This window comes from Dermacentor albipictus, chromosome 1 (assembly GCF_038994185.2).
Source record: "Dermacentor albipictus isolate Rhodes 1998 colony chromosome 1, USDA_Dalb.pri_finalv2, whole genome shotgun sequence".
In the NCBI taxonomy this organism is placed as follows: Eukaryota; Metazoa; Arthropoda; class Arachnida; order Ixodida; family Ixodidae; genus Dermacentor; species Dermacentor albipictus.
The window spans coordinates 97169827-97193113 of NC_091821.1; the positions used below are offsets into that span (position 1 = coordinate 97169827).

Here is a 23287-nt window from a genome sequence, read left to right on the forward strand (position 1 = left end):
GCAGACGCAAGAGATGCCGCATCTCTGAGTTTCATCCCCTCTATCCAAGTGGTGTGCAGTCGCAGCACACACGCCTCATCCACAGTGCGCAAGGGCATTGCGCCGCAACTTCTGCTGAAACAAACCTCCAAAGTGAAGCAGTGCACCACTATCCCAACCGCGCATCAGCTCTGTCTGAGAGTTCGGTTACAACACAGTTCGACATGTGAGGAAATCCGCGATGCACAAATAAATATCAGCACGTGGACGTTCAACATGCCCGTCGGCTCGGGAGTTTCTACCGTCGAGGTCGGCGACAGAGCGAACGCCTTCGAGGTCGCCAGCGAAATGCCTCAGCTGCAGCTGGACACAAGTGCCGCGGCGGCGGAGGCGCCTTCTCCAGACAGAGCAACAGGCTGCCGTCGCACTGCTTATAGCGCGCAATCGACCGTGGCAGGCCTCGTACGCCCGGAGGAGCACGTCCTTTCGGTGCTGGCGGCGCGTATACACTCTCACGCGTGCGGCAAAAGCGCAGGTGCGCTAGGAGCGGCGGACAACGGGTCTGTCTCGCTGGCTGCAGACGGATCCGTCAGTCAAAATGACGCTGTCGTCTCTCGAAGGACGGATCCAGGCCAGGCTCGATGGATGGCCGCCGTGCCCGACACGCTTTTATTCTCTCGGCGTCGCATTCGATTGGCTTTGCGGTGTCAACCACGCGGAGCTCCGCGATGTAGGTTAGGTTTCATCAGCAGCCGTGGCATCGGCCAACAACTGCCACGCGTGTTTGCCGCGTTGTCGTTTTCTCCCAGAACCGCGTGAATGTGGGACGGGCCAAACGGGCGAACATAACGACTCCCGGACGACTGACTGACTCCTCGCGTGTAGAACCCCATTTGCCGCTGAGCGTTCGTGACACTTTAACAAGTTCGCCCGAGACACACGCACCGGCGGGCTGCTGGGGGCGCGCGCTGCGCCGCCGCGTCGAGTGCCGGCAGCCCAGAATGGATGGCGTCCCGCTCATTTCGTTACAGCTGCTGTATAAAGCCGCCAGCTCGCGCATATTCCACGTGACCCACTTCATGGCTGTCGCCATATGCATGCGCGGATGCAGCTTGCGCGGTATGTAACACCGACCTCATCTATAGCTTGGGCTTTGGCGAGAAATTACTTTTGTTGTCCCTGTGGGTTACGCGGACGCGGTTACCACAGCGTACTCGGGATGACGTTTTGAGATGTCTCAACTGTGTATACAGCGAAAGAAGTTTTTATAACGCTTGCGAAACTGCTCATAAAGCTTTCGACATTGGGTGATCCTCTTTCGCTGTTGCATTAGGACGATATTCGCTGATTTTTGGCATTTTTCTGCGAGGTAAATGGGTACAATAGAAAAAGTCCTATAGTGTCATCACTATGCGTTAGTGCAAAATGCTATTAGATAATGCTAAGATAAGCCTGGCAACAAGCCTTACAGCGCTGCTATACGAGTAGTAGCATCAATCAAATAATCAGATATAGTATTGCATGCTCACCCATCATGTATATGTATATGTACATGGAAAGTACATATACCCTTGCTCTCTTTCTCATGTATGCGCCCTCTCATGGTGCCTTTCAGGCATAAACTAGTGCTGCGTTAAGCTGCACTGAATTAACTTATATATGGCGCTCGTCTGGTGATCTGTCCGTTCACGTCTCATACCCCCCTCTCTATCACTCCCTTCTTTCGCTTCCTGTTATCTCTTCATCCAGCCTAGGGTAGCCAACCGGACTCTTGACTGGTTATCATCCCGGCGTTTCTTATATCCTTCTCTCTCTCTCTCTCTCCGATGATCACGAAATTACAGGTTCGATTATCAGTCAAAATGGACGCATCCTCTTGGGGGCGAACTGTAAAAAAAAAAAAGAAAAACAAAAGAAACGTTTCTGCACTGGTACTTTAGTACGCTTTGAGAATCCGGTGTTAAAAAATAGCCTAGAGCTCCTCGCTATACGGCACCTACTCAGAGCTAAGGAAGGGTGTGCCTAGAGTGACTATCCCAGCAGTAGCTTCGGTACGTAAAGCCCCGTCGACGAATGATAGAACAACTTGGGTTCGTCTCGATTGCACAACTTAGAATGTGACGCCGCTATAGAGCACGTGGCTGCATTGCCTGTATGCTGTGTTGTCATCGATGCACATAATAACGGCTTTTACGTCAGTCACTCGCCGTTGCAGCACTGAAATATCTCTTTTTCAGACATCTGCAGACCTCTTCGTGCCACTAAAATAAAGTTTATTCTCTTCTGCAAGTCATTTATATACATCAAAAGAATCCGCGCACTAGGCAGAAGTAAATTGTACGCATCACTTTCCTTGAGACGGGTAAAGTGTTTGGCGATGTATGGCCTTTATTCCGTGCATTCCTCCCGGCGGCGAGAGCCGGAGCACGTATGCGGACTGCAAGATAGGTGCAAATTCTCACAACCCGCACCACCTATATGACAGATGCAGGACGATTGCCTCTCGTGGAACAAAAAATGGGCAGCATGTTCGAAGCAGACATGCGTTGCTATCTGCGTACAATACACGCGTCGTTCCGCAGCGCCACCAAGTTATGGTTGTGTCCTGTATTTTGTCGACGAGCACGAAGTAGTAGTAGTCGTCTGCAGGGGTGCGCTTCCATGAGCTGGAACGCGTAGAAAAGGGGATCCTCCGCCAACCCGCAACAAACACATCACAAAACGTGCCAAGCGACCACTGTGAATTGCCGCCATGTACGCCAATAGGCGCCATCGAAGTAGCAGATTTTTCAATCACACTGAAATTTCTTGGCATTAAAGTGGCAACACAATCGAACGTATATCCGACGTTAAGGCGGCGTGATGGTCGCGCGGCGGCTCTACTACATACAGTCACACGTCACTTCGGGCAATGACCGATCGGTAAGTACCACTTAAATATGTCTCACGCTCCTTGTACCGATGAAACGCCGGGCAATGCCACGACAAAAATGGGTACAGGAAACATGTTTCTCGTGGTCGCCTCTTAAGAAAAATACTAAAGCTTTCATACGCAGAATGTTTATCGCACCTTTTTCTTCAGTGAGAGCTGATGTGGATTTTGTCGGTTTTCTCTGTGTTCATCCATACAGCGCTCAAATAAATATCCTTGTTGTGTGTCATGACAACGATATCACCTCAACGAAAAATTAAAATAAATGCAAAATGTCACAGAATACGACACACAGCGTAGATGGAGATAGACCTATCACAGAGGCTGTCCTCGTTAACGACGTCGTCAGGCCAGCTACCACTGTTTCCACTCACGTGGCACTCTCAGTTTTGTGTTTATTTGCATAACTATGAATAAGAGGGCGGGTCTAAATGATGGTATGGTATGAGGAACTTTATTTGGTCCTGAAGGTCAACCATAGGTTGACGCGGGCCGCTCCCACGTTGGGACTGTCAGGCCGAGCCCTTCAGCCACATCGCGGGCCTTCTGGATGCCGCCTATATATTTCTGTTTGGGATCACGGTGACTTCTACCTGTATGATGTCATCTTACCACATCTTACTTTCTATTAATACCGATAAAGGATAATAACGCTCCTTTCAGACATCATAGTGTCGTTTCCTAATATTCCTCGAATGCTTGAAATTAGGCTGGTTGCGTCATTACTGCAGTGGTTTGGCAATGAAAGGGTCATTGGTGTGGGCAAAATTTGGGCTTTGCGACAGTATATACTTTCTTTTTCTTTTGTGCACAGAAAACAAAAAATCCCCTCAAAGGTTACGACGGGCTGTAAAACTAGTGTAAACGCACGGAGCTTCCTTCAGATGCGCAGATAGAGCGCATTTTGCACTCAAGATGAAAGCAGTCAACCCGAACGAGAACACAAGGGGACGCGGAATCGCGGGCTCGCGCCGTAAGAGACGTTAAGAGCAATTTTTTTGAAGAGTAATGAATAAAATTAATTTAGTTCAGATTATTCCTCTACATCAGGGTGCTTGCAATACTCAGTAATTCGTTTTCTCTATTAGCTCCGCGGCTAGTTGCATGATGATGCCAGCTTCTCCATTCACTCGGTGACTGCATGAGTTGGGATCAAACATGTTTAAACGCCCTTGAGATCTCTGCACACAACCTTTTAACGCTACATAAGAAGGCATAGCGTAAACACGTCGTTCAATAACACGAGTGGAGTGATTAGTTCCATGTACCTCTATCCCGTATGAGATTAATAACTGTGTGAAAAGGCAGTCCAGTGTCTAACTTCCGCGTTACATAGTAATACCTCCGCCGGTCTTTGCGTTCCACAACGGTACGTACATGTCCTCGCGTCTGAAACGCATAAAGCCCTGCTTGTTCCCGAGGTCTTTCTGCAGCTCTTTTCCGAGAAGACCAATCAATCATTCTGATCGATGGGTGTTTTCTTGCTGTGCGGTGCGTGCTAGTCCACGTTCGCTCGCATAAATGCGCCATGAACACACACACACACACACACACACACACACACACACACACACACACACACACACACACACACACACACACACACACACACACACACACGCACGCACGCACGCACGCACACACGCACGCACGCACGCACGCACACACGCGCGCACACACGCACGCGCGCACACACACACACACACACACACACACACACACACACACACACGAGTGCGCGCGCGTGCACGAGCACACACCAGATAAATGAAACGCACGGTCCGCTAGATCGTCCCTTACTGCCGCAAAACAACCTTGCCCGTGCACAAGGCCCTCAGCACACCGTGCGGGCAAACACACAAAGATACGTGGTCAACACGGGCCGGGTGGGTCGCAGGACGGGAAACGAGTGGAATGGCTGTCCAGTGCAACACTCGCCACTGAAGGGAGTCCAGTTCATTAGACGCGCGTGTCTCTATATAGACACACACGCGCGGACGCGCGCGAGCAAGCGGCCGGCTTGCGGCCAAGAAAGAAGGAGCGTGTAGAGCCGAACCGAGCCGCACAGCGGGCCACCGAAGCAGCAGCAGCAAAGGCATTCGCTGAAGCCGAACTGAACGTCCCTCTATTGCCGCAGGCAACAGATCGCTTCCAATTAGCCTCTGCGCGACCCCTGGCAGCGCCCGCTCCGGCCGGGACGAACAGCCCAAGTCCACGAATCGCCAAAGCCTCTTAAAAACCTCTCGGGACATGGCAAACAGCAGCGCCGAACGGTCCCAGCATAGCGAGCGCCTCTATACCTGCGCACGTATCTTGGGCAGAGATCACACAAACGTCTGTCCACGCACAGTCGGTTATCGATAAACAGCAGCGTCGCTAACGAAGCGGTCAACAGCGCGACGAGTGGGAAGCTCCTACCGTTCATTCCGTATCTCCCGCCCTCGTCCCTTCGTTCCACACCCTACCATTCGCGCGCACATGCTGTGTATACATACACATATGCCGGACGCCCCTCTCAGACTGGTTCGCTCTACTACATTGGTGTGCACACAGGCGGAATACCGCGGGAACAAAATACATCATAAAAGGAATCTTATTTTCCTTGCCCGGAGGCACAGGAATGGTACGATCGTTTATTTACTGACCACGGGAATCAGTCGGCCCACGACACCGTGGTTTTGTCGTGCGCTTTTCGACAACCGTAAACGTGTGCATTTAAGGTGGAGGATTTTATGGAGTGCGGAAGCTTGGTGTTTGCTTTCGTCTGGACGACTCAGCAGGTCGCGGTGTCACAGGGGCACAGAGGTGAGCTCGCAACTTTTGCCTAATGAAAGGGAACAAAAAGATGTATAAGATAAAATTGAGGATATATTTTTATACTCAAAACTATTATGGCATTATTATATCGAGGATTATTGAGTGGTGGAGAGGTGCATTAAATTGTAATGCAGCACGGCGACGCATTTGACTAGGTATGGGCACTTGCCTTCGAAACGATGTTCCCAAGAGTCCGAACAGCAAGCATGAGCCGCGGAATACTGCTGGACAAACATTCTAGTATAGGTTGCACATATCAAAAAGTGTATCCTGGGCGACTTGCCCTTCAAAAGGTAGCTTGCTTGCACACTTTTCTTGATGCATCGCTGAAGCAAGATGCTTATCATTGGCCACCAGTCATGCACTTTCAAGGCCAAGCGCACATAGGCGTGCAGCCTGTTGGAAACGTGTTTATGTAGAGGAGTAAACGTTGCGAATTGTCCAGGATTTGATTAAGGATTTATCTCGAATTCAGGTCTGGCCAAATCTAGAGACGGGTGTCCATCCACGGCTCAATGACATAGGTTGCGAGTTGAAATATACTCATTCTTAATGTATTTATCGTTTCGCATGTTCTCAGAGCAACTTGCTTACGAAGTGGGGGAACAAAATGAAATCTCACGAGCAGGCCTTTATGGAGCCGTTTAAGGTAACACTTAACTGCCGTCTAAAATATGAAAAAACATTATTACATTCTTACATTCTAAAGGTGCACTTACGCAAGCCTTCACGAGCATATAGCCATAAATAGGCATACATGCACCATTAATGGAGCTGTAAGATTCACCGACTGATTGAAACCTGCAGGCGGTGCACGCACCCACAGAGAAGCACGCACATGCATAAACACAAATAAAGTATGAATTTTGTGCGACCTCTTAACCACATAAACGATATATCACACACAAAACAACCAGAAGTAAATCACTTAAAAAGCACCCGTATATATGTGTGTGAAACTGTAACATAGTCGGGGCCGTTAGGCCACGGCAGGAACGAAACGTACGTACACGCCTGGGAACGAGACAGGTAAAACCCAGCCTTTATTGTCAACAGCAGGGTGGTTATATAGTAATCCAGGAGAGGGGGAATGGAAAGGGGAGACAGCGAGTTAGAAAGAAAACTTCACGCTTGCGCAGTGTGTAGCCCGCACTATGACACAGCGGCCGATACAACAGAAACAAACGCCTCACGAACGTTATAATACAATCTATACACTCCAGTCATTGCGCTACAATACTTACGCCACAATTCACAAGGGGAAAATACATAGCACATGCATGTTGTTGCAGACTTGGCGATGCTTTCAGATTTGCACTCATTAACTGCGACAGCAGTAGGCTCGAAGCGCGGACAATGCCACCAACTCTTCGACACTTTCACTGGGCGCAAAACGCCGTCCTCGTCTACTGTAGTTGTTCTTGTTGTGGCCTTCGAAATATATACGAACATTCATGGTTTGAGTGGCACGCGAAACGCCGCACAAATTGCCAAACGTTGCGCGAAAGCTATAGGTGGTTAGCACGCCCAGCTCCCCACGCACTGCGAGATAGACTTGAGTTGGAAACATACAGATAGGATTGTAGGCGATGGTTTCTTTTTCTTTGCCGTATGTTAACAGTGAAGCTGATGATTAGGAAGTGGCCTCACGACGGTATGAGAAAAACGACAGACAGATCTACAGAAAATCGTGTTGCCAGTTTTTAACTAGCATCGCAGTAAGGTATACCAGATAGAACTCGGCCAGCATTCTCATAGGCAGCAACCTAGTATTTGTCCGCTGCAAGACGAAGGTTTCACAAAAACCATATGGATCAGCACAGGCCACGGTGTCGGGGCTCACGTGTCCCTTTAACACTTTCAGCATTTAGCTCTCTCTTACAATGAAGCGGTGTCTCGCTGAGAGAGAGAGAAAGCAAGGAAACGAAAGTCAGGAAGGTCAACCAGACGAACGTCCAGTTTGCTATCCTACACTGGGGTAAGGTAATGGGGACTAAAGAGAGGAAAAGTGGGAGCTAGTGAGCACTGAGGGCACGCGGAAGGGTGCACACGAGCACGATAAGCGGTCACTCAGGCCGGTGCACTTCAACTACTGCACTAGTAGTGCACGAATCTCTTTTTGGGCCAGTGATGGGTGTGGCCAATTATTATTATTGTTATTTGTTTTGAACACATATACACATATACACAGGTATTAGGAAAGGGAAAGCGAGGGGCAAGCTGGCAACTGCCACCGGAAGGGGCACAACGCCTGCCTACTCTTCTGAAGGGAGGTGACAGCAACACTGAAATAGAGGATAGGAAGGAGGGGAGAAAACGGAAAGAGGAAAGGAGAGCAACAGGACACTGCAACAGGACAAATCTAAAGACTGAAGTAGAACTCAGCATCCGGAATTAAAGTGACGCCGCGTCGAACAGCCTCCACAATTATCAACCACATCCATGGCTAGTTCGCTATGCGGCTAATTGTGTTTTCCACGATGAGACGCCAAGTAAAGCTGCACGTAATCACCGTTTCACCGTTAGTCGGTTCACAATATACACTATAAGGTGTTTGAACCCGCCACCTCCCATCTTCGAAGGAAGAAGCCTTAGAACACAGTACAGATCACACACAGTAGGGCCGGTCACTGAAGGTCACGCTACTACAGAATGTTCAATGTTCAATGTTCATGCTACAAACGTGAACCTAAGTTAGTTACTTCTGTAAAGGTTAGTAGGGCGCGATGGGCCTGATCACGTTTAGATGCACAGCCACTGGGGTATAAACATTCCTCGAGTGTCGCACACCGCAGGCCAAGGAGATGATAGTCTCTCACTAGCGACATGCGCTGCGCACTGAAAGCGGGACACTCAAGTATAAGGTGCTGAAGTGTCTCGTAGCAGCCACAAGACGTACACAATGGACTTTCCGCACGCCCTTGTCTGTATAAACGTTCGTGCACGTTCACGCAACCAACCCTTAGCTTGAGCAGTTGTGCTCTAGCGCGACGAGGCAAGCCTCGACCACGAACACGGGGTGGGAACGTTCCATTTGCGACGCGCTGATCTGGATGCTGCTTGAGTAGGTGGCGACGAATCAGCAGACGAGCGTCATCAAGCTTGCACAAAATTTCTGGGCAGTCACAGTTGTTATGAACGCAACTTGAAGCGAGCCGATCAGCCTCTTCATTTCCGGTGATTCCTACGTGTGAAGGTATCCATTGAGCAACGAGAGATACCCCACGTGATGTAATTTTGCTCGCAAAGTCATTAATACTGCGCACAAGTGGACAATCAAGCTCACTGCGTTGTAACCTGCTAAGGGCAGCACGAGAGTCCGTAAAGATGACGACCTTCGATGTAATTAACTCCTCTAGTACGTATTTCAATGCAACATTAATCGCTGCTAGTTCCGCAGTTGTTGACGAAGTTGGATGAGGTATCTGAAAGATACGTCGTACTTGAGTTGAAGGGCAGTAAAAAGCTGCAGAGGCGCCTTGACCGTCGTTGTGTACAGATGCATCTGTGAAAATTTGAAGATGATCTGGAAACTTTTCGAACAAGTGTGATTGAGCCAATTGGAATATTGCCGAAACAGTCATATCAGACTTCTTGTGCATGCCAGGGATTGTGAGGAAAATGGGGAATACATTTTTTGTGGCCAATGTCCGAGTATGTCTTTGACGCGGAAAAGTGTCTCGAGTCTAGTTGGTTTAAAGTTGTCCGGACAGAGGAGGCGTTGGGCGTCGTAGCGAGGACAGATACATAGCAGGTGCTAGATGGTTTTTCTCGCACCTATACAGAAGTCGGGCGACTCCAGGGCGTCCGACTTCATCAATGCTATATATATATATATATATATATATATATATATATATATATATATATATATATATATATATATATATATATATATATATATATATATATATATATATATATATGAGGTCTTGCTATGTTTGGTGCACTCATAGCAGCGACAGTTGCTTCAGAGTGAGGAACGGATGATTTGCCTTTTTTGTAATTCTGGGAATAGCTAGGTCCCATTGAGGCTATAATCGTAGGCATCACAGCTAGGGGAGATGCAGGCTTCGTCGCAGGTATGTAAGTTGACGGTATACATTTCTTCATTAGCGCTACTCATTCGTAAAAAGGCCGCTTGAGGTCTTTCTGCCGACAGGGAAGCCGCTAGCGTGCCTGAATATGGTAGTAACACTTGACATACATTATGCTACAATACAACGACGCGAGAACTGCAGAAAGTAGGCATTTATACCCCTGGCTAGGGCACTATATTAAATATTTGTTTGATCTCTGTTGAAAGCCAGCCATCGATTATAAATCTCACTGGAAGTTTGTATTCTTCGTTCAGAAGTTACGAAGCCTATGCATGAAATGTCTGTCGGCGGGCCTTGTTGAATGGTTCATGTACCAAAAGCAGCGCTTCTAAGATGAAGAGAGTAAAGACCACTGTCTTTCGCGACCTTCGGGGCTTTGTAGCTGCTAAAGTTTCACAGGGGCTCCAGTACTATATTCAACAAGAGCCTTAGTCACGCATGTAGTGGATATGAAAAATTCAACAAAGCCTTATCCTGGTGTAAGGCCGCTTGACTGCAGGTGAAACTAACGCAGCCGTCGACATTATTAGTATATCAGTGCTTCGCTCATCGCTGTATGTATGTTCCGCACCTTCGGAGCCTCTCTTTAACAGACTTAATGCATATAAAACGCGGCCTTTCGCTCACACGTATACGAAACACGGGTGCTCAATTGTATAACCGCTACTGTAAAAGAATAAAATAAAAATGCATCAGCCCTTCCACGCTTTGAAGAAGGACGAGCAGCGTAGCTGTGCTGTGTTTTACCTCAATCGACGCATCTATGTACATATAGGTATTGCGTTCAACATGCGTCTGGTCCATACCAGACCTCCGTGGAAACTGCCGATAAGGTTGCCTATAGGTGACTATAACGTAATCACAACACACAACAGCCACTGGTGGTAACAGTGTGTATGGGACGCATGTGGCCGTTAAACCTAGCCTCGACGCCAGCGAAGATATGCGTTCACCGGGGCGCAGTCAAAGGTGTGCACGAAACAAAACACGTTTGTTTGTAATTTGCGATTCAGCATACTTCCTAGTTAATTAGCTGAGTGAAACTTGGAAGGACTAGAGTTCTGTTGAAGCGGGCAAACATGGGGCTGTCGGTTTCCCTCCCATAGAAGCTCATGTATTGACAGCAGACGGGACTTCAACAATGTTTACTTCACTGTGAACTGCGTAATCATGAAAAAGTAGATGACACTCGGCGTAATGTTAGAGTCGTATTAGCGGCTAATTGTCATATAATTTGTTTCGAAATAGCTTCGATAAAACGTGAGTTGCAGCCGTTTTCTGTAACCATACTCCCTCCGCAGACGGCCATGTATTGACAGCAGATAGGAATTCTGTAACGTTTACAACTTCACTGTGAACTAATGAATTATGACAAGTAAATGAAACTCTAAGTAATGATAGAGTCTTCTTAGCCGCCGATTCCAGAATAACTTTTTTTCCAAGATCTCTACATTACGTTGAGAGCTACAGAGCATTCCCGAGAAACTGGAGGCAAAATTTTTTTCGTGTCGGCGCGAGGCGTAGAGGGACGGACGTCGTCACCGCCAGAGGGTCGCTATATACAGCTTCTCTATAAAAGGAAATACTCTTATCTCACTTATGGGTGCTGAAATGGTCACTCTGGCATAGCGTCCTCAGAAGCGAAGCTTCATTTTGCATATGATTTTCGCTACATTTTCAAATGCGGCACACGCTGACCGAAATATTAAACATTAAAATTCGGATGTATGTACTTTGCTCCACCTATTAGTAGCCTGATCGCAATCACATATCACTCAATCAGCTTGAGCAGGTCGTACTGCGCAAATAGAAGGAGTGATGTGAAGTAGAAGATGAGACATGACGCAGGCTTTCTGTTCGAGGTAAGTCTACACTCCATTCTTTTCGCAGTTTTGTCTCATGCGTGCTCCGCTTTTGCAGTTTCCCTGCCCACTGTCGAGCACATTTTTTTTTTTGTCTTGTATAAAGTGCTTTGCATTCAGATAAAGCAAATTGAAATATGATGAACCGTATTGGAGCTAAGGTAATATATATATATATATATATATATATATATATATATATATATATATATATACACTAAGGTTTGTACTACAAATTCCTACTGCCACGTTTGACGGAATTGTGATGTTGCAAGTTTGCCAAGTAAACTCCTGTTTTTGTGCTCTTTCTTTAGAACCATTTCAGGTGCAAATTCTATGAGCAGCACAAGACCAACACTGCCTGGCGCCGAAAATTACCGGGCTTAATAACTTGACCTCAGGGCTACAACTCAGGGCTGAGTTGAATAAAATTCAAACTCAGGGCTACAACTCAGGGCTGAGTTGTAGCCCTGAGGTGAAGTTATTAAGCCCGGTAATTTTCGGCGCCAGGCAGTGTTGGTCTTGTGCTGCTCATAGAATTTGCACCTGAAATGGTTCTACAGAAAGAGCACGATAACAGGAGTTTACTTGGCAAACTTGCAACATCACAATTCCGTCAAACGTGGCAGTAGGAATTTGTAGTACAAACCTTAGTGTATTAATTCATAAAGTACATACAATATTTTTTTTTTTGGGGGGGGGGGCACATTTTGTTTATTCAGTTTTGAAGCATGTAACAATACAGTCAATGCTGTCACGGTTCTATAAAGAATGAGTCACTTGCTATTTCACTTCAAGCTTTAACGGGAAAATTAATTCCAGAGCACCCTAAGAACCACATGGTTTAGCTCCCGTTATTTATCCAAATAAGCTAATTTTTAAAAATTATCTTTTCTACTAGCGGAGACACATGTGATCAACGATGGGTGGACGGAACTAAACATTACCACGTTTTCATGAATAGTTGATATTTTCAGGGACATGTAGTGGACATTCGTCGCATAACAGCAGGGTGCTTCTGCAAATGTATATGCGATTTCCCGCACCTGATTCTTTTTCTTTTCTTTAGTGTGTCAGAACGAGTGGCTTCCTGTTGCTACATCGGCGCCCTCTGTGTGACAGTTGCGCAAGAAGTGCAGTATATATCGCTGGTCACCACGAACAGGTGTTGCCCAGCTCTCGTCCACTATTAACGGTAAGTTAGCCCACAGAAGCTAAAACACAAAACAACCATGAATGTAATCTCTTCTTACGGAAGACGAGATGTTACTGGCAATATACCACAGTTTCTACTTTATTTCTTCTTCTTCTAAAAAAAAATGTTAATCACCCTATAAGGATGACAGCTACTTTCCGTCCCCCTTCCCCTTTCCCCAGTGTAGGGTAGCCAACCGGGCTCAGTCCAGGTTAACCTCCCTACCTTTCATTTATCATTTGCTCTCTCTCTCTCTCTCTCATAATGGAAATAATAATTATAAAAATGTAAAACAGCAGGCAAAGTCACAGCTTCGGAAAATCTACCGGAGTCAGTCGAAGAGAGTAAATCAGGTCCGCGCATAGTCCTAGACACACTGAAACATACAGGGACCAAATGAGATAACGCACCACATAATATACCGAGTGCCGATACATATGCGTGCGCAGAGTTCCGAACACGCTTCAGTGCTCAGCTATCGAAACGCGATGCTCGGAGCGCGTGGCTGATTGACGCTTCTTGCGCCACCGGTGGGCGGTGGATACCGCACGCGCTGTTTGTATCGCACGAAAGCGAGAGTGTTTGTTTGTAACATTCACTCAGCCCCTCAACAAACACCCAGCTCTCACTGGTAAGGCAACCGCCCTCCATGCGGTCCGAGTATCGTGTTTCAATCGCTATATAAGCAGGGTACACCAGGTTCTCCGTCGTACGCAGCTTTCATCGATCCACATCATTTCAACCTGTCGGAGAACTCCAAGTAGGGAGAAGCGAATAAATGCGACTTGATGCACTAAATCGAAGGCATAAGAGACATAAAAACAAAAGAACAAAAGAAAAAATACCGAGTAAAATTATTTAAAGGAAAAAAAAAAGGACAAGACGCTTCTCTCTTCAGTGGGCGCCATCCTCATAAGTGCCGCCAACTTTGCCATTCTTCGAGATAAAATGACGCTCCCGCACGATGGCATGTGGCATAAAAATGGGCAAGTGAATGACCCATGGTGTTGTACCGCTTCAGCACTGTCTGTATGCGGCGTGAAATGAAACTCTGGGAAAAATGGTGAAACGAAAGAATGAAACCCCCCGAAAATAACGAGGACACGATGTAGTGCGGGTATTACGATGTCTGAAAAAGGACTAGAGGGGCAAAAAATATAGATATGAACGTGAAAAAAAAATATCAGGAAAAGTGTAGTTCAAGTTGGGGTACTTTTGCAGTTCACTCGAGTCTGCCCCTTCCCTACTCCGCCTTCTTTTTTATTCTTTCTTTATTTTTTATGCCGCCTTTAATACCTTTCCTCTAAAGAGGGCGCATCATTCCCCGCTTATCGCTATTCCCTAGCCAAGGTTGTTCGCGGCAACCCGTGTTCCCAGTGCTGGGTGTCGTCACTGCTATCTGACCGCCGCAATGTCGTGCACATTGCGCCTCGAACACTCGCGGCTTCCTTCGCTTGCGCGGGACACCGGGGCGGCAGTGGAAGCCCGAAAAGGGAGTCTCGGACCTCGTCCTCATTACCAAGCCATAACAGTCGCCTTTCCTCTCCCGTAACGGCCGTGAGAGCGCCCAAAAAGGGGACATCGTAATAGCCAACGACATCGCGTTGCCGGCAGTTTCCTCCCCAACCTGTTCCGGCCGCTCGAGCTCTTTGGGAAGCGCCAGTAGTAATACAAGATGCGCGCGGTTGCAATTTTGGCTTCCTTTTGCACCTTTCCTGCGCTTCGTATAGACTTCGTGCTCGTTATTTATTTATCTTTTTCTTTCTCGACCTCCCCTCTTATTTCTGCTCATTTCCCCTACTCCGATATCGTTCTTCCTCTTCGGCCCATACTTACCCCCCTTCAGCTTCTTCCTTTTTTTTTCTTTCCCGGTTCACCTTTTCCCACTGGTTCGCTTATCTACGATGCTTTACTGTTTCGCAGCCCACGGCTCGGCCGTGGTTTTGTGTGGCATAGAGGCCTCCGCTAAGAGGCGCTGAGCCTCCGAGTCAGAGGCACCTACGAAAAGGAAACACGAAGAAAAGGATTACATGAGGTTATGGTCCGAGCAAGATCAAAGGGAGGGGGGGGGGGGGGGGCGTTCGAGGAAGGCAGGGGAGAACGTGTGGAAACGAAAGGAAGACCACGCTGTCGTTGGTGTAATCGGCGCAAAACGCTGCCTTGGGGTTTCACCGCACGGCACAACTCTGTTCGCGCTCGTTTCTCCGTTGCCCCCGGGCTTTTTCGAGAGCTAGCACACTTGTCTCTATAGCTCCGCAGGCCGTTTTATTACCTTTTTGTTTTTTTAACCTCCCCCTTTTGTATCTCCTCAGCGCCGTGCCACCACGCAGACGATTGGACTGGCGGTCTTTTGCAGCCAAACATAAGCGGAAAGAAACATGTCCAGGCCATAGTCATATGCCTCACGTGCCTGGGGGTGGATCGACCGTCAGGGAAAAAAGGCAGCCAGCCCATTCCAGGGGCCCTATAACGTAAAACTATTCCAATATGTTTCTATTCCAATTTCCTGACGTCAAATTTGCGTAACCACCGACGCAAGCACCGGGCGGTCACCCACAGGGTTGTCTGAACAGACCAATCAAACGCTCTCCTCGTTCATAGGAGGTCACTTTTGTTTGCTTGAAAAGCGAATCACATTGCCTACACTGAGCGGCTTGTCGTATCTAATTGGCTGACAAGAGGCGAGGAGAACGCTCAAGTGGAGAGGGATTCACTGGGGCAGAGCCAGCGCACTGAAAACCGATAACCGGATGAAGAGGGTGGTGCCGGCGTCTGCGATTGGTCGGCTTTCCCTTACTTAACTTGTGGTGGCTGGTCGAAAATCGCGGCGGCATGCAACGGAAGCTTAAGAACGATGCTAAAACTGACCCTCAGCAAATAAGAGTTGGCAGAATGAAGTAGTAAACGTACCGAAAGTGCTTTAGAACGTTGCACGGTCACGCAAGAAGTTTTATCATACGCAAATACCCTCATGCTCTCCGGCAGGCGCGAGTAGCCAGCGTCTGAGCGATCGGCGGCAGTCATCTTCTATTCCTTTCGGAACGGGGCAGCCTGCGGCTATTCCGAAAAACATTCAGTTTTGTTCGGCATTTTAATGCATCTTTATCGCGTACACGTCACTTTGACGCGGTGAGTACATGCGGTTGTGTGACGTCGCGTGACAGGCAGGTGAAGTGGGTGCAGCCCGAAAACTTTTTACCAATAGCCGAGTACTAATGGCGAAAAGGGGTCGAATCAGAAATGACTGTTTTTCTTTTTTCTGTCAAATCATGCATAATCAGTGTGTACACATCATATCAGATGGGGAGGTTTAGCGGTTTTCGTAACGTCGTGTGACAGACAGGTGAAGTGGGCGGTGGTCGAAAAAAGTTTTTGACCAATCGCGGAAGGCTGATAGCAGAGTTGGAATAGAAAAGTTTGGAATAGTTTTACGTTATAGCGCCCCAGATCGCCTTCGATCGACCGCTGTGGAACATGTGTTCTGTAGTCTTCGTGTCTTTGTGTTTGTTGTTGTCGTTTATTAATCGTAGGTAAATTGGAAGGTATGCGCCACATTAGACCGTCTTTTTGTTGCATCACGAAAAACGTACACCCCGTGTGTACGAGGGCACTCTTCCGCAAGAGAGTAACTATTTCCAAAGTTGGCTATTCAGAGGCGCTATAACGTAAAGCTATTCCAAACTTTTCTATTCCAGTTCTGCAATCAGCCCTCCACGATCGGTAAAAAAAAAATTCGCACCACCCCACTTCCGTCACGCGACGTTACAAAAACCGCGAAAACGCCCCATTTGATATGATATGTGCACACTGATTATACATGATTAGAACAAATGGAAGAAAAATACATATCTATGAGTCGACGCCTTTGCGCCGTTAGCCCTCTGCTATTGGTCAAGCGTTTTCGAGCTGCGCTCATTTCGCCTGTCTGTCACGAGACGTCATAAAAACTCAAGAACGCACGGGGTCCAACTGACGTGCAGGCGTTAAAGATGCATTAATATGCCGAACAAAACAGTTTTCTTTCCTTAATAGCCGGGAAGTGCCCGGTTCCGAAAGGAATAGATGATGGCTGCCCACCGATCAATCTGGCAGTTGCAAGTCAGAGCTGTCGGGGAGCATGGATTTATTTGTGTAAAATAAACATTTTGCATGGAAGTGTAACGTTATCGAGCCCTTTCGGCACATATACGGCATCGCTATACCAACTCTTCTTTGCTAAGGATCAGTTTCAGCGCCATTTCTAACCTTCCGTTGCACGCCACCGCGATTTTCAACCAGACACCGCCAGCTAAGTAAGGGGAAGTGGACCAATCGAAGACGCTGCCACCGCCCTTCTCATGTGGTTATCGGATTTCACTGTGCTGGCTCGGCCCCACCTAAACCCTCTCCAATTCAGTGTGCTCCTCGTCTCGTGTCAGCCAATTACATAACAAAAAGTGCAGAATGTAGGCTATGCTATTCGCTTTGAAAGCAAATGGTGTGTCCTCCTATAAACAAGGAGCGCTTTGGAATGGGCTTTCAAACAACGCTGCGGGTTAGCGCCCCATGTTTGCATCGGTGGTACGTAAATGTGACGTCAGGAGATTGGAAAAAAGACATTGTTATAGGGATGCTATAACGTAAAACTATTCCAAACCTTTTTATACCAATTCTGCAATCAGCCCTCCGCGATTGGTCAAAAACTTTTTGGGCCACCCCCACTTTACCTATCTGTCACGCGACGTCACGAAAACCGCAATAGCTTCCCATCTGATATGACGTTTACACTGTGATTATGCATGATTTGACCCAACAAAAGAAAAATAGTTATTTCTGATTCGACGCCTTTTCGTCATTAGCACTCGGCTATTGGTCAAAAGCTTTCGGGCTGCACCCACTTCACCTGCGTGTCATACGACGTCACAAAACCGCAAGAACTCACCCCGTCAAAGTGAAGTGAATGTGTTAAAGATGCATTATCATGCTGAACACAACTGAGTTTTCTTTTGAATAGCCGCAGGCTGCCGCGATGCGAAAAGAATAAAAGATGGCTGCCGCCGATCGCTCAGGCACTGGCTACTCGCACCTGCCAGAGAGCATCGATTTATTTGCGTATAATAAAACTTCTTGCGTTGCCGTGTAGCGTTTTCGAGCGCTTCCGGCACGTTTACGACCTCGCTGTGCCAACTCTTCTTTGCTGAGAATCCGTTTTAGTGTCATTCTTAAGCTTACGTTGCGTGCCGCCAGGATTTTCCACCAGCCACCCCAAGCTAAGTAAGGGAAAGTGGACCAATTACAGACGCCGGCACCACCCTCGTCATCCGGTTATCGATTTTCAGTGTAGTGGCTCGGCCCCGAATCCCTGTCCACTTGAGCGTGCTGCTCGCCTCTTGTCAGCCAATTAGATAAGACACTCAGTGTAGGCAATGTTATTCGTTTTTAAAGCAAACAAAAGTGGCCTCCGATGAATGAGGAGAGCGTTTGATTGGTCTGTTCAGACAACCCTGCGGATGACCGCCCGATGCTTGCGTCGGTGGTTACGCAAATTTGACGTCAGGAGATTGGAATAAAGACATATGGGAATAGCCTTATGTTATGGGGCCGAGCTTTACGTTTTAGGGCCCCAGATACAAACAAGGCGCACTGCAGTTAGCGCACGTATCGAAGTGCACAAACGGTATACGATAATTCTCTGCTCTCATTTATGAATTTGCCCACTCCAATTATGGAGTGGGCAAATTAAGAACATCGGATAAAATTCGAGTACACTAAAGGCGATACTTGAAAATTTTAGGGACAGTAGCTTTTTGTCTGAATCGAATAACATAAGGTACAAAACAAAATTATTAGCTATTATATATGGTAGTATGTTACCAAAATAGTTTTGACATTGTTTTGTAAATCTTGAAGGAAATCAGGTACGGGTGATAGATACTTTGCGAAATGGAATACAGTACAATGCCGATCATGCGCTGCGGAATCGGCTACTCCATCTCGTAATCCCGTCATAATACACTCCAGAATTACTATGACAGCCAGAGCAACGTTTTGCCCGTTCACATTGTATGATAAAATCACGACTGTTCTACTGTCAGGTGTTATAGGCAGGGCTATCCTGCCCTGATAATACAAACAGTTTGAAAGAACTCAAACCGTCGTTTGAAGTAAGCGGCTTCAGAATTACTGCCTAAAAACATAACCGGCCAACCAATATTTACTTGAATTAACAAGAAATTGTACTTATTCGTCTAAACATTGTCGTGAGTCGCTTAGACTCAGCGTCATTTTCGCGTGATGCAAGTCGCCCATACCTTCCTTCGCGCTAAGTGCGCGCCCGTGTCGGGCGTAGGGTGCGCTGCAGGGGTCAGTGCCGCATTTTCGTATTATCTGGTGCACGTTGTGAAAACTACAGGAAAGGAAAGCCTTGATAACGACTGCACAATCTTCGTAAATTAGGTGAATAATCTTGTTTTTTCCTTGGACTTCCTCTTCTTGAAAGAGAAGGCAGACACACTGCCCCTGGTATCAGATGCCAGAATGAACCTGTTCCTTCTTTTTTGGCCTGCGTACATGCGTTCACGGACCCCAAAAACAACAACAACAAGAATAAACATAATAATAATAATAAATGAAGAATAATAACTATGAAGGAACTGTAAGAGCCCAAATTCTCCTAGCAATTTAGCTTTCTTCATTTATTTGTCTTCTGTATGTAACTCTGCAAAACATGTCAGCTAGTCAATGAGGTAAGAAAAAAGGTCAGCGGCAGTGGTGTAGTGCATAAATGATTTTCCACTTGATGATGCCGGGACGCTGGCTCTATGTAGGGCACACCTGCTGGCCAATTTTTTTTTTTTTCATGTCCCGTCGCGCCGTGCCTGAACCAAACTGTGACAGCGAACGAACGCGATCGGCCCATAGCCCTCAGAAGATGTTTCCAGTCAAAATCGACAGGCTCATAGCCGATGCGAGTCGGGTACTGCGCTAAGCAACTCATGTTTCGATGACGCGACTCGAGAACATACTTTAGAGAAGCCCTGCACCCCCTCCGTCGGCACACTCCAAACACTTGGTAAACGCACGCCTACAGTGGCTGTGGTGTTCCGCTGCCGAGCACGATGTGCCGGGAGTCGGGTATGATGGCATTACTGCCGGATATGTGCACCGCAGTTTCAGCGGTATCGCGACTCAAGGAGAGTCTCAGAAGCGGTGGATGCGGCAAGCAGGGCTGCGCTTAGGTACGATCTAGCCACACGGTGTCCTGGGCTGATCCACACGCTTTAAAATGCTTACGGGTGGTCTGTGATGCCTAGAAGCTTTGCGTTATAGCTCAGTGCGCGTTGGGATGAAATCCCTGCAAACGCGATATATAGGAAGGAAAAGCTCCGTTAAATGGCGATGATAGATGAGCGCTGTCTCTGACCTCGGCACGAGCACGCTGTTGCCACTCGTGTGCTTTCTGTACTGGGTCACCGTATTCGATTGCCTGCCCGCACGCACACACTAGTGTTTTACCTTATAGCACTTATATTTTAACTTTTCGCCAGCCTGACATTCCCAGCAGTGCAAAAGTATTCGCAATCTAGCGACAACTACACCCTTTCAATTTTCGCATGCCCACTCCGAGCACGATTTCTTTTTGGGGCCACGTGTCTTCGATTTAGGCAACGTGGCGCTGCGTCTTGTTCTTGCTCGCCCACCCAGCCGCGTGGAGAATGGTTCCGCCTTTGCGGCGTAATTAATTTTCTCGTCTTCGTACCTACCGCGGAGCTGCCCAGAATTTGGGACGGAAGAGCTTAAAATACACGGTCGCAACCGCCGCACTCGGCGTGCCGGCCGGCCAGAACAGGCGCAGCCGGAGCAGCGCTTGCAGCTCGTTTCATCTTCGTCGTGAAGCACTTTTCTTTCTCTTTCCCCTTTACTTTTGTCAAATGCCAGGCCGTTCTTTCTCGTGTGCACTTTCTTTGCCGCCAGTCGTTGCGCGGGGTCCATCATCATCAATTATGTCGGGATCCAGCTCTACGTTACTCTCGGCGCAGCGTCTCCTCGGCAGTGCTTGCCCGGTGGTCCCGACGCGTATATGCAGTCGACACGTACCGTGGGCGAGCATCGTAATCTCCGCGCTTGATGGACTGACACGCGTGCTGTGAATATAAACACATTTATCTGCCTCGCATGGATAGAGTGCGTGTATATACACGCTCCGTTTTGCTGCTCGCGGTACTCCTTGTTTTCCCCGGCGCTACTACACTTCTCACGTGCACCGTCCATTTCGGCCGCGCACCGGATGGGAACCGGTTCCGTTACGCCGCCCGTTGGGTGCGCCCCGCGTTGCAGTGCAATGTTGGTATGTGCAGACCGGCGGATGGTTTCGAGACCGCAGATTTCGGACGTCTTATTTGTCGAATCCATCAGAGAGAGTGTTCTATGAAACCAGTCGGGAAAACCTGCCCTGCGGTGCATTATTCTCTGCACATACGCATACTATAGAGAGACACGCACTTCCAGGTGTTAATCAGGATGCGTTCTCGTCGACGCTATCTTTTTACCCGCTTGCGAAACCAGGAAGCTCGGCTGACAATCGAGAAACCGACCTCTCGCGGTTTGGTGGAGCGTGATACACATTGCGACCAGACTGGTTAATTCTGAGGCCATTATGCATTTCGCGGCACGGAATCAGAGTGATTTGCGTGGTTAACCACGGGCGTTGCCTTCCGCTCGCACGTCCGCAATACAATGCAAGGGCGGACCTGCGTGCAATGCATAGCATATGCATAAATGCGCCACAAGTGGGCGCCTTGCCAGTTGCCGTTGCAATTCCTCTGTCTTTCTTACTCGCATTGATCGTAGAGCGCACGCTTCACTGGTTGAGTATAACGCGCGAGGCAGCACAACTTCGCAACGCTTCTGCGACTGTCTTGATAGGACAGTATTATCGATGTTCAGTGCAATAGCGAAGAACACGAAAGAAAGGAAGAACGAGTTGACGGGACATGGCGAAATGGTGTAAACAGGGATTACAGAAAAGCTTAGCTCTATTCTACTACAATATCTCTATTCTCCTTCTGCTGTTCCTTCTCTTCTCTAACGCGCTATAAGAAACTATAGAGTCGCTGAATTTGTAACGTCGCATTCAGTGACCAACTTTTTAGGTAGGGATTACATGTGGAAAGCTTGCGACCTACGCATGGAACAGGAAAGCTGCACTTGCAGTTCCCAATTTACATGTCGTGCATTAACGCTCTGCGTGCATATGCTTTTTACCACTGTATATGCAGGGCCTTCAGGCTATTGAATACGTCTGCAAATAAGATGCCTATGCAGTCCGTACGTTATTATACAGGAGTTCAACTTTACCCGTTCAATTAAACTGATGCCTTAATCTAGCATAAGAGTGCAGTACTGTTCGAAGTCGTCCGAACGATCCTAAAGCAAGCCCGTCAACATGTGCCTCCTAGGTTTTATGAGGAGCAACGAGCTTTATCAATTCATTTATAGCCTAGGCCCTGAGCCCATGTGTAAATTTATTTTCTCGTTCTTTATTTGTTTTAGGACGTTTCTTCCCTCACTCACCTCTTCATTGGCGCGATGCGCCTTCAGTGAACCGATATGCATCTCTACCTGCCAATCCACTAAGAAAGCCAAATTTACATACATTTCTTGTCCCAGTATTCTCGTGGCGATTTTATCAAGTAAAAAAGGCAAATATGTACATAAAAAGTGGCAGTTTCGCCAGAAAGCCGAAGCACCGATTGCGATATCACATTAATATACAGCTATAAGACGTAAGGATAGTAATTTTATAGGTCGTGTAAACTTGTAAGCATTCGCTTACTAACTAAATTATCAAGCATCATGACACGCACGTACAGGTAAACATAAACATAGCTCACTCGATGACCGCGGAAACTCGCTGTCAAAACGCTAGCTTGAGGAAGAGCGCAACAGCAGCGAGAGAAGCGATCTTCGGGCTGCCTCTCGCTTCAATGCGAACTAAGCGCCGAGAACAGAGCCCACACGAAGCTATCAGCCCTCGGTGCTCCGAGACTATGTACCCATCGCAGATCGCTTTCAAGATAGGACCCACGCAGCCGCGCTCAGACGCGCCATACGCGGCGGCCGCCGCAGTAGAACTCCCCCCCCCCCCCCGCCCCCAGTTGCCTTGCGCGCGATGGCAGACGGCGCGCTTCCTCCATTCCGCCATTCCGCCTCCATTCCGCCTTCCGCCTTCCTGCCACCACTGAAAGACACATGGAACTATCGACTGTAAATTTCAGTGAGCCAGAAGGAAAACATGGACCAGTATACGAGAAGTAAGACGAGCATGAATTAGTATCATTTAGTACTGAAGGAATCGATTTATTTCAACTGACCCTAAACAATTATCTAATAAACGCGTAACATGTCATTAACTGTAAATAAA

General features: G+C 47.7%; 1 long non-coding RNA gene across 1 annotated transcript in view; it reads right to left on the reverse strand.

The window, feature by feature from the left end:
- Positions 1-5600: 5600 nt before the first annotated feature.
- Positions 5601-23287, reverse strand: part of LOC135917536 (uncharacterized) — a 35142-nt gene continuing 17455 nt past the window's right edge. Inside the window, exon 3 of the long non-coding RNA XR_010569311.1 lies at positions 5601-5735. This is a non-coding gene — a long non-coding RNA (uncharacterized lncRNA). The remainder of the gene's footprint in view (positions 5736-23287) is intronic.